The sequence below is a fragment of the Chinchilla lanigera genome, unplaced genomic scaffold, assembly GCF_000276665.1.
Source record: "Chinchilla lanigera isolate Chin_1 unplaced genomic scaffold, ChiLan1.0 scaffold00040, whole genome shotgun sequence".
In the NCBI taxonomy this organism is placed as follows: domain Eukaryota; kingdom Metazoa; phylum Chordata; class Mammalia; order Rodentia; family Chinchillidae; genus Chinchilla; species Chinchilla lanigera.
In genome coordinates, this window is record NW_004955441.1 from 186645 (window position 1) to 200464 (window position 13820).

General features: G+C 38.1%; 1 pseudogene; it reads right to left on the bottom strand.

The window, feature by feature from the left end:
- Positions 1-6997: 6997 nt before the first annotated feature.
- LOC102008354 lies at positions 6998-12728 on the bottom strand (annotated as a pseudogene).
- Between the last annotated feature and the right edge of the window lie 1092 nt (positions 12729-13820).

Genomic DNA, 13820 nt, shown 5'->3' on the forward strand with positions numbered 1-13820 from the left:
GTATTTTTATACAATGGAGTATTACTCACCTATAAAAATGATAAACTCAAGGCTTTTATAGGTAAATAGATGCAAAGGCTTTTATAGGTAAATAGAGACCCTACTCAGAAGTGAAATAAATGAGACCTGCATGTGTAAACATCATATTGTCTTGCTACTGCAAGAACCTGGAAATGTAAATAAAACCTGAAAGGTATAATAAATATTGTGGAAGGGAAAGAAATTGCTTAAAGTGACAGGACAACTGGGATGAGGAAAAGGAGAAAAATAAGAAAGAAGAAAGGAAATAAATATATATGTAAATACAAGGACATCTGGGATAATCATACTGCTTATGTCTATTGGTTTATTATTGCAAGGAACAGTTAATACTTTTTGGCCAATTTTGCATGCTTATATCTGTAATCTGAGCAACTAATTTGAAGACAACAATATGCAGTATAACAACCATTGTTGAACTCCTACCATCTTATTTAATGAAGCTTTGTATCCTTTCTAATATTTTGTAATTATTTTTTATTCTCTTTGATCAGTCTTGCATTGTTACATCTGGTAATCTGAGCAACTTCATTTAAAACAGCAATACGTAGTATAAAAACCATTGTTAATTTCCTATCATCTTGTTTTGAAATTCTGTATCATTTATTGTTTTTATGTTTTTTGTTTTTGTCTTTGTTGTTGTTGTTTTGGTTTTTTCTCTTTAAAATAAAAAAAAAAATTAAATCTCTACCAGGGACCCGTAGCAACCCAGCATCTGTTTTCCAAAGAAGAAAGCATGACTGATCCAAAATTCTAGATGTCTCTGTTCCCCAGGATCTCACCCTAGGCTGCAGAACATTCCTAGTAGATAATTATGGCATCACTGAGCAGGTTATGCCACAAGAGTCAAGCAGCAAATCAGCTTATGTTTACAGATATGTAGCAAATGAATTAGAGCAGCAAAGTAATCTAAGAGGCAGGTCATTACCTGAATCAAAATATCCCACCAAATGCTGTACCACATTTTTATTAGTAGAACTTGATATCCAACAATGTGGTTTTTTTTTGTTTTTGTTTTTGTTTTTTTGGTTTTGGTTTTGGTTTTTCTCCGGTACCAGGAACCGAACTCACGACCTTACGCTTGCCAGGCAGGCGCTTTGCCGCTGAGCTAAATCCCCAGCCCCCAACAATGTGGTTTTTACTTTGAAGGAGATAATCTTTATATACCACAGACTTTATACTTTCTAGAAACTTCACTGGAGGGGTGTAAGTTTCTCTCCTGTCCTCTGAAATGCATGCATCTAGCAAAGACACCTATAATATTTATTAATTCTCATTAACTGAACCTGTCAATGCCATATTATCTGTGTAGTGGGTAGCGTGACATTCTATGGGGAAGTGAGAAGATGGAGCTCTCTGCAAACTCCATTTTGATAGATGACATGATACTCGGGTAAAATAGTAAAGGTGTATGTTGGCATAAAGGTGTGTATTATGGCTACTAAGCATATCTCTGTGGATGAGATCTAAATTTTTTACTGTGCTTATTACATAAACCTTTAGTAGATCACATTATATTAGCTTCATATCAATGCTATAACAAATTACTATGCATTGAGTGGTTTAAAACAATATAAATGCATTATATTACAAGTCTGGAGGTCAGAAATCTGAAAACAGGCTCCATAGGGCTAAAATCAAGATTTTAGAGGCCTGGGGATTTAGCTCAGCGGCACAGCGCCTGCCTGGCAAGCATGAGGTCAGGAATTTGATTCCTGATACTGCAAAAAAAAAAAAAAAAAAAGATTTTAGTAGAGCTGCACTCCTGGCTAATAACAATTGGCACAACCTGATAGTCCTCCTCCAAAGTCAGACTTTTTCCTGTCCCTTGGAGTCCTTCAGGATCTGTGATTATGGATCAGAAATAGTAAAAGCTGGTGGGATGAGTCTGGGGTAAATACATATCCCTTTGCAATCCTTTCAAATAACATTAGTTGAGATCACGGGACTCTTCAAACAAGGATGTTATTCCAAGACTCCAGATCACTAGACTTCCCCTTGCTGCTTGGATTCTAGTTCTTGGGAGTTCAGTCTTTCCTATCAATAACCCAAATTTTACAAAAAGATACAGGAAGCCATGAATCCAAATTTGCTGTAACATTGCAGTCTGCAGCGTTAAATTTGGGGTCTGACTTTGTAGATAGAGATCAGATCTAAAATTTGATTGCAGGATTAGAGATAAGAAGTTCTTATTGTGGAGAAGGATATTTAATAGTTTACCTTACAACGTGTAACCTATATGGGACTTTGAGCCTGACCAGGCCATAGGATTGTCTGTTCTGGAGGAAGTCTAGCAAAAAGCTTAGTGTAAAAGGAAATGAAAACAGGACCTTAGTCTCAGTGGAATGCTTCTGGGACAGCACAAGATGTTTTGCTAAGACATTTGCAAAGGAATGATAACATGAAGGCCAGGTAGGCCAAAGTACAACCACTGAGATGCTTAAACTACAATGTTCTCACTAATCCGAACATTTCCGCTCCCATCTCCCACTTCTGCTTTTTGTAAAGAAAAGGCTAATAAATAGCCAGAAAATTGCAAATCAGGGCTTCAGTCCCAGAGACTGTGCACCCACACACACACACCTGATAACTTTGTCTCTTTGTTTTCTTTTCATCCACAGAACCTGACTTTTGGGACCTGTCACATCACAGAAACCAGTACTTATAAGGTAGTCATAAAAGCTTTCTGGTTTTCTGGCTTCTCTGAGCCGAGAAATTTAAGTCTTGAGTTCTTCCTATTTCTTTCAAATGTTCTCCAATGCAAGCAAAAGTAGTTATCCTCAGATGACCAGATACAAGAATGCAAGATTGATCAAACATAACAATATGTAATATAACAACCACTGTTAATTCCTGTCATTTTATTTTGAAACCCTGTATCATTTTTATTGTTTTTGTGTTGTTTTGTTTTTGTCTATGTTGTTGTTCTTTTGATATTAATTTTTTTATTCCCTTTAAAATAAAAAAGAAGTAGTTATCCTTTCTCATCATCCTTGGGGTCCTCACATCCATTATCATACTCTACTCTGGTACCCCAAAGTTTTGCCTTCAATAGGTAATTTGTTATAGACATCTACACACAATAATTTAAGTGGCTATTTTGCCATTACATGTCATGGCCTATGAATATGTTTTTCTCCAATGGATGAAGTCATTACTACTTAAAATCTAAGCATTCAGCTCCTTACACTTGAAGGTTTGTTTGTTGGTGTCTTATACCTTATAAGTCAAAAAAGACCCAGATGAGAAAAATCAATTAGAAACTTCAAAAAATGTAGAAAGAGCTCTGGAACTAAAAGTGTAGCAATCCCAGAAAGACATTACCGACAATCTTAGCTGCCTAGAGTACTAAAGGGGGCAATTTTCAGGAGTGACTGAGAACATATTTTCTGTTTACCGAAGCCTACCCTCTGCTCACCACAATAGTTTTAGTCATAGTGGTTTTTCTTCTTTTTTGCCTTCCAAATTACATGTGAATATCACTCATTGAATGAATATAATAAGGAATCTCACTGGAATAAATTCCAAAACAATTCCAGTTTCTGAGATACAAGGAAGTACAAAAAAAAGAAAAAGGGGCACTGAGTTTTCAATAGACAATTTTGTGCACTACGTCAAAAAGTAATTTCTTTAAAGAAATGATGGTGATTTTACATGACAGAACAATGTCGGGGTGTGTGTATGTGTGCTTAAAATCTTTACCTAAAACCCTAATATTTGTGATAGATATTGGGACTGCCTAATTCTTTTCTGCTTTCCGGTTCTGTTAAAGAATTTCCTTTTTTTTGAGTTCTTGGAGGTTAGGTGAAGCTTAATTTAGTCAGAGAAACTGGAACAGAAGTCACAAATCCTAATCCCTGAATATCCACATGGAAGCTGGTAATAATGTGTGTTTGCCCAGTAACTTCCCTGTTGAAGTAATAACAGAACCCAGTGCTGACTGAAAGGTGGGATTCTGACCCATCCCATGGAAGACTCATGTCTGGAGAGTTTCCCTGACTCACATGAACTTTGCTTAAGCAAGAAATAAATGTTTACTGACTAAAGCCACATCAAACTAGAGACTGTTTATGACTGTCACAATCTAATCTGTTCTGACTGGTACAGATATTGATAGTGGAACAGACAAAAGAAGTGGTTAAACCACAATTTAAAACGTGCAGACTTGACTGTAAGAGGTCTCAATGGGAAGTGAGAAAAGTGATACTGAAAGCTGGAAAGATGGTGATCCAAGGGACAAGGGACAAATCATTTGGTAAACTGAAAATGGCAGTGAGGCAACTATGTGCTCAGCAAACTTGAATACAAAGCTTGGAATAGGGGAAAAAAAGAGTTGCATATATTTGTAGCTGCCTAAGGTAAAGGATTACCAAAAGAAGAGTAATCTTGGAATAAATTAGCTTTTTTTCCTATCTGAAATGAGAAAGAATATGCATCTAGAAAGAAAGGACAAGGCCATTGTTCTCAAGTCAAAAGATAGATAGATAGATAGATAGATAGATAGATAGATAGATAGATATTCTTGCTTCAAGAAAGAATGAAAGCAAAAGCCACTATACTGATAGCTGAACCTTTGAATAGACAGAAATATTCCCAATAAAATAAAACCCCCTTATAAGTGTTCCACCAAAAAATATTTTTTAATTAGACAAAATAACTCAAGGAAAATGTGCTACAGCATGTTTCTTCCTCTAATTTCCAATAAGTTCAAGGCATACGAAAGTTATGTCAGGGATGGTGAATGTAGCTCAGCGGTTCAGCACCTGGCTGGCAAGTGCAAGGTCCTGAGTCTGATTCCCAGTACCAAAAAGAAAAAGCTTATGTCAAGAAAGAAACTGGGGTGGGAAAGAAAACGTAGGAAATCTGAATGATATGTTTTAAAAAGAACTATGGAGATGGCTATTAGCGGAGAAAATTGATTTTAATTAAATTGATAAATTAATAAGGCTTTTTTCTACCAAAAAATGCTTTATTTAAAAACAGGATATTTTCAGAAAAGAAAAATTTTCATATACAGCTACTTAGTTTAGAAACAGTGAAAAACAAGAAAATAAATCTAGATTTAGAAATTATGATTGGTGATATAAACAATACCTGTGCTGAACCATAGGTTAGATATGTGGTTAGCTTCATTCCCATTTCATTTCAGTAATTCGCATTTGTTAAAACCAGTGGTTGGGACTAAAGAAAGGCCTTCATTCCGTCCTCTTAGCTGCCACTGTTTCTAGCTATAGCTACAAAGAAATAGCAGCAGCTAGGCAGTCTGCTTCTATTTCTTTGGATGCCAGTATGTCAAAAAATAATCTCCATTTTTACTTCCTACCCTTATTTTCTTTGAAATTTATTTATATGTGGCCACAAGGCCTGGTTGTATGTATCAGCTCCCTTCTCTCCCCTTTTTGTAGTACTTGGGCTTGAACCCAGGCCTTTACAGTGAGCTAAGTCCCCAGCTCTTTTTAAATTTCGAGACAGGGTCTCACTAAATTGCTAAATTGCCCACACTGGCTCAAACTTGCAAACTTCCTGTCTCAGTCTCCCAGAGTGTGTGATAACAAGGCATATACTACCACACCTGGGTGACCAGGCCTCTTTAAATGTTAATGTTAAAAAACAGAAGCTCTGTAAAGGCAAGGACCATGCACTGCTATGGTAGTGCAAGACTTGGAGCTTGACCCTCCTAGGTTATCAACACTCAGCATAGTTTGGCTTCCCAAATCAGCACCCTGAGCAGCTATCACCCAGTCTTTTTCAGCATGGTACTAAACTACTTCAAGCCACGTTCATGCAGCTAATATAAACCTATAATAGAACAGGAGAATTGCTTGTCAAACTAAAGTGCTGTCAGCTACTGTAATCAAGAAGCTATTTTGATTTAATAACCTGAAGCTTTTAAACCTTTTTTAAAAAATCAGGGTCACTGCTTTTCAAACTGAGAAGCTCCAGCCATCTTCTTGTAAGGCTGACTTTATCAAAGATTAAGAAAAAAAATTTTTAATTTTTTCTAATCTTAAAAATTCTGTTGTACATATTCAAAATCAAAACCAGAATAATTTTGAAGATAAAATATGACTTCAAAGAAATTACAAGCTGGCATTTTGGGGCTATACCTTCATACCCTGTGTTCTATGAGGAGGATTTCAGGACTAATACTGGTGAAGCAATGACCCAGGAGACCCTAATTTCTTGAAGTGTAGCCAGGTCCTTCCTGACAGTGAATATGAACAAAATTCAAAGTCTTGGCTCATTCTCCTGAGTTCGATATTCAGAAATAATGTAATTCTCTGCTTAAATATGTAAGTCCTATCTATACAGATCAGGAAGAAAGTCAAGCAAAGAATTCTTGACTGATTTTTATTTCACATTGTTAAATAGAGGACTGTTGTAGTCAAAGAAGAGTACTGATTTACAAATAAAAATATGCAACATACATCACAAAAGTAGTGGAACTCATGAAACCAAAAGTCTGAACTTGGCCTACTGAATGTAATAGGAATAGTAAATGTGGGTGGTTTTATCCTTCTTTAAAATATATATTAGATTACATCATCTTTGTTCTTTACTGCCCTCCTGGTTGAACAGGTAAATATATGGTACCTTCCTGAGCTATTAATTACATTATTTTCTGTAAGATCTCAAATCTAATAAGGATTTTCCCTTGACCCAAAAAGAACCTTTCAGTAATATCATGGAGATTAAATCCAAACTGCCAACAGTAACTACCGTACTTACTGAATAGAAAGTCAGTGGTTATTTGTTGTATAAATAACATCCACAAAGATCAAAATTAAGTTGCCAGTGACATTATATGAGGCAAATTTACAATGTTTGGTTTTTTTTTAACAATACGTCAACTTCATAAGGCCATGTAAGGAAAACATTATCTATAAATCAAGTTGTCATCCAATACATTTAATAATTAAATGTAGTTAAATATGACATTGGGTTAATCCTTGATAGTTTAAGGGCTAATCTTATTAGTCCCACAATTTATGAGACCATCCCAACCACATAGGATGAGCTTAGATATTTTGAGAGGGGACCACACTGCACCTATACACACTTTATCATGAGCTTAAAACCAACTGTGGAGTTTTGTGGTCTTCAAGACCCAAATATTTAATTTCCCATTTCCATCTCCTGAAATCACATAGCTCATATCTGGTAAAAAGTCCACTTGACAAGCGCAGCTTGCTTCTACATGCACTGAAATTTTTTTTCTTAATTAACCTGAACCTGTTCTGCACTCCAAAAATTAAGATTTGGTTGTCCATTGACTGGCATGCTAGCTACTTCCCATCTGGGGACACATTCACTGCAGGCATTGAGTGTATGTACACTGGATTTTGCTATATACTTGACTTTTTTGTCTTTTTGAAGCAAGGTCTTGCTATGCAGATCAGGCTGGCCTTGAACTCACTTTGTAGCCCAGGCTGGCCTCAAACTCAGAGCGATCCTCCTTGAAATCCACAGGGATATTCCATTCCTAAACTCTTATCACATCTACTAAAAAATCTTCTGTTCTCATCAACAAAAACAATGCTGATGACAACTCCTACATGTCACTCACGTTCCTGCACAATTTCTCCACTTTGAATGTCCTATTGCACAATCTTTTTATCAGACATCCCAGCCACAAAGATATTTTACTTACCTTCATCAGGACTGAACTTGACGTAATAGAGTACATTTTGGTTCGTAAATCTTGATATACACTGTTTTGTCTTAGTATCCCGGAGTTTACGATACCTGTCACAGGCTATACCGAGGAACTGAGTGCCTGCGGCAATGAAGCAGATGTCCCTAACAACTGTACTGTGACCAATAAATGCTTGTAGACAGCACCAGTCTCTATAAACCTCCCACAGGTAAATTTTACAGTCCATGGAACAAGACAGCGATAAATGGCCAGAGACAACAACCTGGCTGCACAGTCACATTCTGTGTGTCCAAACCACACACGAATTTAGGCTTTTGGAAGCTAACACTTTTCAGGTGGCACAGCAGACATAGGTTAATACCAACATCCTGAGCAGTTTGAAGCGAGGACCTGCCTGGATAGTCACACATTTCTTTAACCTGTTAGGTTGTCTTCTCCTCCCCAGATCTCTCTTCTCTCTCTTTGCCTTTCTTCTGCCTCTTTGCTGTGCTTTCATCCAATTCTTTTTGCTCTTCCTCTGAAGGTTTGGCTACAACTTTTCACCCACATATTTTGCCCATGGTTCCAAGAAACCATCAATATTAGATGCATCATTTTGTTTGAACTTTTTCCTCTTTTTTGTTTCCTTCTGACCTGTTTCAAATGCAGGTAAGCCTTGATTTTTTTCAGTTTCTCTTACAGACCAATATATGTAGCAGACATGTGATGATTGTCTAATGAAGGATTCAGTGAACAACCATAGGTGACAAAAGTTGTTCTTTGCTGTTCAAACATGAAATCATTCATATGAGCTGGTTCGGCACATCCAGAAAGTATATTTCTGGGAGCAGCCATTTACTGTGACCTATATGGATTTTCTAGTCCAAACTCAGGACCAAACACGGTCTCATAAGTAGGATGATACTGAACTTCTTTGACAGTGGGGTCAGGGCGAACTCCAGTCTCCATCCAAGTCTTCCTTAACTGCCACTTCCGGAGCAGAATCCACCCCCACTACCAGACACAGCTTGGCCAAAGGCTACTTAGGTGCATGAGGGAGTTGGTGGCTGGCATCAGGCAACAGACATCAGACATCAGCTGCCTTTGCTGTCAGTGTCTGATTCTGACCCTGACCCTGAACCATAGAAAGTGGCCAGAGCTGCAATTGCAGCCAACGTGATGGCGAGGGATCTGCAGAAGAAAAGGCTTTGAGATATCTGAACTACCGCGGGAAGTAAAGTCTTATAGTTTTTAAATCTCTGTTAAAAAATCCATGGGCCAGCAAACTTCCACAGCAAGTGGACCAAAAAGGCTATCGTGTCCCTTCCCCAACACTTTGCTTTTTAACCAGTGAAGTTAATTTCAAAGATGGGACCAAGGACTACAATGAATGGACTACAGAGCCCTCTCAGGGAGACTAATCTAGGGATGGCTCACTTGACATAGGAAAACAGATCTCTAAAGCTTTCCCAGTTTCTCAGAGAATGACCCCCCCATATTATGAAATCATTATTGTAAATCTCTTTGGTGGCATCTGTGTACTGATGTCTTTTATATGTAAGTCTCTGTGTCTCAGGTGAATTTCCTGAAATAAAGGCGAACTCTCATACATCTATGTGCCTTTAGGGACTGTCACGGCATTGGACACATTACAGGCATTAGAGGAGAAAAAAGTATGACTACGACAGGCTGAATAATGGCACCCAAAGATATCCAGGTCCCAATCCCTGGATCCTATAAAGGACAACTGATATGGTAACAGGGACTTCTCCAGTATAATTAAATGAAGGACCTTAAAATGGGGAGATTGTGCTGGACTCTCCAGGCAGACCTTAAATGTTATCACATGTATCCTGATAAGAGGCAGTTAGAGGGAGAATCTACTACACAAGGAGGAAGATGATATGAAAACTTCACAGAGAGGGATTTCAGGATGCTACAGTGAAGGACTGAAGACAGGAAGAGGCCACGTGCCAAGGAATTCAGGCAGTGCCACTCTAAAACCTTGGAAAATCAAGGAAACAGATTCCGCAAACCTCTGGAGGTAAGGAAGCTCTGCCAACTCCTTGATTTGGATGAGTGAAACTTATTTCAGACTTCTAGCCTTCAGAAACATGTTGTGCTTGGCATGGTAGTACACATCTGTAATCCCAGCACTCAGGAGGCTGAGGCAGGAGGATGAGGCAGGAGGATGGTTGCAAGTTTGAGACCAGCCTGGGCTACAAAGTGAACTCAAAGCCAGCTTAAACTACAGAGTGAGACCCTGTCTCAAAAAAAAAGAAAAAAGAAAAGAAAAGAAATGTATGTCACTCAAAGCCACCATGCTTTGCAGTAACTCATTACAGTAGCAATGGGAAACTAATTCAATGATCACAAGAATCCCATATATCTTAACTGCCAATATAATTTCCACAATATTCCAAGCATCTGGAATGATCTGGTACTACCCTTAACACTCAGCAGACAGTTCACATAACTTGCAATTAGCAGAAACCATCACAAGTCCCCAGGTTATGAAGAGCACTTCTTTTTCCTTTATTTCAGGAACACAAGCAGTAATTGCCCTTCTTACAGGAATAAACCATAAATTAAAATTATCTTAAATTCATATCATTTCTCTGGCCTTCTCACGACCGTGGTAGGATTTAAAGTACTGACCACCTTCAGAAATATTCCTCTTATTCAAACAATATACAACATACTAGTTAAAAGTTATCACACTTTCATTTCAGGAAATCATATTTGAGATGGAAATTTACCTGCCTGAGCTTCCTGGTCTTCCCATGAAAGGTAATAGTACTAGCTGCTGGTTTCTCAGTTAGTAAAATATCAAGCTCAGAAGGTCTAATTATTCAGTATCATCTCTATAGTTTATCCTTTTTCACTACTCTTAGTAAATTAGGACAGTAAGGAATTATAACATTATGAAAGAGATAAGGGGAGGTGGAATAAAAATACTAAAATTCAATTAGAAGGAGGGGTAACAGAACAGAATAGACTGCATACAGTTCACAAAGATTTACTGTACATTTTATTAAAAAACCAGAACAGAGGAGTTTGAAGCTTCCCAACAGAAGAAATATTTAAGGACAGATGAGGTCTAATTGCCCTGATTTGCTTATGATACACTATAACACAAATATCAAATTATTACACTGTACTCCATAACTATGTGCAATTATTATTCATCAATTTAAAAAACAGCCAGTAACTATGCTCCTGGCTAACAAGCTCAGACTGAGAGCAAAACAACGCATAAAGGGCAATTCTGATGACAGGATGAGACATCCTTCAGACTGCCCAGCTGCCCAGTGGAATTTACAGGCTGTACAGAAGGTGCTTTTGAGGATCTGCTCTACCAAAGCAAATGACAATCACTGATTTTTTAAAACTTAAATTTCAGTGATAAGGTCATTAAGATTCAGACTTCATGTTCTTGATCCCTATATATTTGGAACACTTTGTCCATATTTGTAGTATTAGTAACATAAAGTGAATCATTACTTAAAAATGCATATCGTGGGGTACTTCAAGATCCCATTATCAGCGATATTCCATCTTTCCTTAAAATGCAACCATAGCATGGCTCCTCTGCCTCTTAAAAAATCTTTGCTCTTTTCTTACCACAGAACATCTGCCAATGATTTTGACAAACATTTCTCTTTGCTTAAATGCATCTGTGGAGGGCACTTCAATAAATAGGAAAGTTAGATGTTTAATACGACTAGCTCTCAATAATGGCATCAAATCTATGAAAAAGAAAAATACTTACTTTCAGTGCTTATGGGTAAGCCACGAATTCCCAACTGCTGAAATAACCACCTGAGACTTAGGACCCATTTCTCGCAATGCTCCTGCACAGCACATGGGAAATACAGAGCCCAGTGTCTGAGTGATTCTCAGAGTTCAATGCATGAAACTAGGCAACCAGGCAAACATGTCCGGGTATTACACTCACAAAGATCACATATGAATTTGAAGAGTTTAGAAATGAAGTTTAATCCTTATTAAGTTCTCTTTTACGAGCTTTACAAGTTTAAACTACTAATAAGCCATCATTTATATTGACTTGCTAAGAAAATACTTCAGTCACTTAACTGAGCTAATGCGAAAGTTTCCATTTTACTGCAGGAGTGAGAGAATGGATCCTCCCACCTTTTGTCCGGTAGCATAAGCTTTACCCATCATGACTTTTTCTAGAGCATAAAAGCCTAATGGGTGCCACACCGTTGCTCTCTTGGTGGGTCCCAAGGTCACATTTTTAAAAAGAGATAAACTTTTCTCTCCTCTTTTATTCTAATTACTTTCAGTGAAAGCAGCTGATACTGGCTGGTGAGTCTAATTCCAAGTAGGTTAGCAAAGGCATCAGACATAGGTCAATTGCTCTTTCCAGAATTTTTAGTTTTCTCTTTCACATTTCTAAGAGAGAAGCCCTGAGAATATATGAACATTGCCTCACTGGAAGCATCTTATACCTTTGGGAAATGATTCATGGATACGCTTTTGGGCAACACAAACCAACCTACTGTTTTTCCTTCCTTTCCCTTATATCTACTCACTACCATAGTTGGGGTGATGAACCACAACTGGGTATCTCAATCGATCCACCTTCTCAAGGAAGACATTAGTGTCTTGTAATCAACAGCTAGTCATAAGAAAATAAGCCCTGCTTTCCTTTCAGTTCCTATTCCAATTTTCTTACAACAGTTTTTTGTATTGAGTTAGGCCTTTTCTGATCCATTTATAAATTATTTTAATCCATCATCTATTTTTCTCATACTTTCAGAAGGCAAAGTAAACTCCAACCACCTGAGGAAGCAGCGGGTCAGAAAGCCAGACCACCCACTGTCAGGGACTAGCCTATCTGTCCCCAAGTGTTCTCACACTCACATAGCCTTCTTCTCTTGGTCCCCTTACTGCCCCCTAAGCTGAGTCAGGGGTAGCACTCTCCGCAGCCACCCTCCAAGGACTCTTCCTCACCTGAGTCCCACACTGTCTTCTTCCTTCCACACGCTGTCTCTTTTGGGACATCTTCTCTTTGACCTGTCATCATTTCTACAACTGCATATGAGTCCTGACATTTTTGTGACTTAAATTTGAGCCCCTACAATGCATTCTTCATGCTACAGTCAGATTAAGACCTCTAAAGTCCCAAATGCATCACATTCCCTTTCTCCTCAAATCTCTCCAACTGAGCTCTCTTGGATTAAATCAAGCCAAACTCCTAGTAGGATTTATGTTGCCCTTTGAGACCTGCCTCCAGCCCACCTTCTCTCACTGCTTGGTACAGCCTGGCTTTCCTTTGTGTTCTTTGTCTCACTGAGAGATTTGCCTTCCAAACTCTCATCTCTATTTCTGCCTCTACTTCTTTATTTGCCCATTGCCACTGTGTTGAGGAAGACAAAGAGTTAACAATGTGTCTGAATTGTCTAGCTTAACTCCTAGACTGGACAGCTCCATTCATTAAAACGTGGAGGAAAAGATGCAGATTTAGGGGACCTGAGTTGTTTTTGAGGCCTCTCAACCTCAAGGTGCCTAAAAAATAAAACAGCTAAAGGTACTGTTAGGGCATACTTATAGAATAGCACACTTGTAGGCATATTATAGCAAAAGTTAGAAATCAACTAGAGACCTGTGATCACAGGCTCATGCAGCTGGTCATGTAGCTAGCTTACTAAATTCAGCTAAAGCCTTGGCTTTCTGGACCCAGTTGGCATCCTTCAGCAATGTGATGGGTCAAACTGACTGTGTTTTCTTTAGTTAAAAGAATATGCACTGATTCCAGCTTGCTTCAAGGACATCTTGTTTGGGAAAGACTGGCCCAGTGAAGGACACTTTCAACTCTACCTACGCTTCCCAGACCTGTTTCTGTTTAATGATAAACAATTCCTTTTTAAGTAAATCTGCTTAGGACAATTCTGCCTGGCAATATATGATATAATTCTTGTATTTCCATGTGATCAATCATGTAATAGCCTGCTATCAGCTTTGTACTTCCCACTTGCAAACTATATTTAAACTGAACTCAAACCTGACTCTGAGCTGGTGCTTTGAATCTCTGGGTTTCCCACCCCACTAGCATAATAAAAGTTGCCTTCTGACTCCTCAGTGAAAAGAGTTTGCCATTTGGTTTGATATTTCTGCA